The 2,500-nt window shown below is 48.0% G+C and overlaps 1 non-coding gene across 1 annotated transcript in view; it reads left to right on the plus strand.

Moving 5' to 3' along the window:
• Positions 1 to 2,141: 2,141 nt before the first annotated feature.
• Positions 2,142 to 2,500, plus strand: part of LOC137270154 (small subunit ribosomal RNA) — a 1,859-nt gene continuing 1,500 nt past the window's right edge. Inside the window, exon 1 of the ribosomal RNA XR_010955106.1 lies at positions 2,142 to 2,500. This exon is cut by the window's right edge and continues 1,500 nt beyond it. This is a non-coding gene — a ribosomal RNA (small subunit ribosomal RNA).

Here is a 2,500-nt window from a genome sequence, read left to right on the forward strand (position 1 = left end):
CCTGGCAATCTGATCACATGATCGGAAGCACATGGATCTTGTCGGTCACAATGCCTCCATATTGGGAGGAACACGTTGGGATGTGGCAGAAGACAGATGTGAGTTATTTTTTCTATTTATGTTGCTGCTATGCCGAAACGAGCTACGAGAAAATATATTTGATGTAGTTCATTGCTTATTTGGGAAATGTGTATGTTGAATTTGTCGTACCTTTTAAGAGGTGAAAGTTTGCATTGTTTACTCAAGATGTATTTTGTTGCTGTTTTATATGTTTTTAACCTCTCGTTCGCTGCTTTGCACACAACCATTGAAGTTATGTGCTTAATGGACTGCTTAGGGGGCCTATAAACGTACAGTGAACTCTGGTTAAAGTGATTTCAGCTCAGTGTAATTGTTACCACAAGAAACTCTTTCGGACTATATGACCACATCAGGCTGGATGTTTCATGTAAGCCTTTTGAATAAGATACCCGATACTAACTCTAGACAGGTCACATATGAAAAGATTTCATGTATCTATGTGTGATACGATGTAGACATAAGAAGGCGAATGCGTGCTCTTATGTTTATATTATTGTGTGAAGGAGCGGTATTTTTAACTGTCAGAAACATTTATCATGTGTATTCTTGACTGTTACTTGTACAGCCGAACAGTCGGTACTGGCATTTATGTACTTGTCACCAGTGTTCATCGCCCAAACAGTATTACTACTCCAGAATGTGGCCAGAGACCGAAAATCCTTGATAGGAGGATACATGTACGGGTTGCTGTGGACCCTCTGATGGTGTTTTCATGTGAGATGTATGTTGGAAGAGCTGCAGTAATGCAGGTTGTATGTGTAACTGGAGGGTATATCACGTATCGGTTGCATATTTACACATATGTGTCGTATTAATGTGTGTGATGCCTTGGGAGTGAATAATTTTTATTGAAAGATGGAGTACTGCTTCATAGAGGAGTATCAAAATGATGGTAAATGGTTGTCAAAAGTGGTACACAGACGAGATGCACCCGTGTGTGAGGTTTGATTGGGTTCGGTCCCATACCGTAGGAAATATAACGTTTTTATTGTCTCGTTTCGTGTGAAAAAAGACGGTTTTTCCTCTTTTCCAAGCCATAACTCCAGATGTAATGGGTCTATCGCAAAGCTGATTATATCTGAGGAAAATACAAAGTATAACGAAGATACATGCAAAATTTCGTGAGAATCGGCCGAATAGGTTTAGAAATATTAACTTTTTAGAACGCGAGGGTCGGCCGCGTGACAGGCTAACTATCCAACGTATTGGCGGGGTTGGCAGATATTGTGAAGGAGGCCAGTCCCGCCTGCAGTGCAACGGCTCGTGTTGTACGGCAGCTCTCGGTGGGACTGGCGCGGTGCGCCGGGTGTCGGTAATCCGGAATGCGGGCGGGTTTCTCCTCGGGGATACTACGACGCATGAACGCTGCTCGTGTGGTTAGATATTTGCGCGTGATCTCGGTTCAGTTGCAGGTGCCTCGCCCTTGACTCTCCGTGTATCGTGCGCTGCTCCTCGGTAGTACGGTGGGTCTCGATCCTCGTCTCCGTGGCAAATCATCTGACACGCAGCAACGTTCGCAAGACCCCCTTCGCTTACTGGCGACCAGTGCTCCCATGACGAAAGGGAACGGTCGGCACACGTCGCTCTCGTTTCCCGGGGTGGCCCTGCCTTATCGTTAGGAAGGGACGTCCTCGTCGCAGGGAGTCAGAAAACGGCTCGTGGTAGACTGAGAGAGGTTGAGAATGCAACTGTCGAAGTTGCAGCTAGGCGATCGGGTCGCACACTCGCTCGTCTTTGCTACCAACTGCTTGTATAAGCAATCTGATTGTCGTGAGGAAGGCAGACCCCGGCATCCGGGGTTCGTCTGCGCTCGGTACGAGAATCAAACCGCCGACGTCAAAGTAGCCCGTGGCGTCACCCCGCTCTATCGTTTCGGGTCGGGCTTTGTGAGAATCTGTCGCTTTTCCGCCCCGAGAACGCTCTCGGTGGAGGGGATTGTGGCAGGGACGGCTGGCCGCCTCGGTCGGGTTGAGCTTTTTACGGGACTCGCTCGTGTGTTCCGGAGTTCTCCTCGCCGGCGGTTCGGACGTCCCGGTCTCTTGTCTGCGAAGACTCGGGCCTATCTGGTTGATCCTGCCAGTAATCATATGCTTGTCTCAAAGATTAAGCCATGCATGTCTAAGTACAAACTCTAGCACAGTGAAACTGCGAATGGCTCATTAGATCAGTTATGGTTCCTTAGATGATACAATCCTACTTGGATAACTGTGGTAATTCTAGAGCTAATACATGCACTAAAGCTCCGACCCTTTCTGAGGGGAAGAGCGCGTTTATCAGTTCGAAGCCAGCCGAGCCGCAAGGCTCGTCTCTTTGGTGACTCTGGATAACTCTAGCGGATCGCACGGCCTCGAGCCGGCGACGCATCTATCAAGTGTCTGCCCTATCAGACTGTCGATGGTAAGTGCTATGCTTACCATGG

Source organism: Haliotis asinina, unplaced genomic scaffold (genome assembly GCF_037392515.1).
Source record: "Haliotis asinina isolate JCU_RB_2024 unplaced genomic scaffold, JCU_Hal_asi_v2 scaffold_51, whole genome shotgun sequence".
In the NCBI taxonomy this organism is placed as follows: domain Eukaryota; kingdom Metazoa; phylum Mollusca; class Gastropoda; order Lepetellida; family Haliotidae; genus Haliotis; species Haliotis asinina.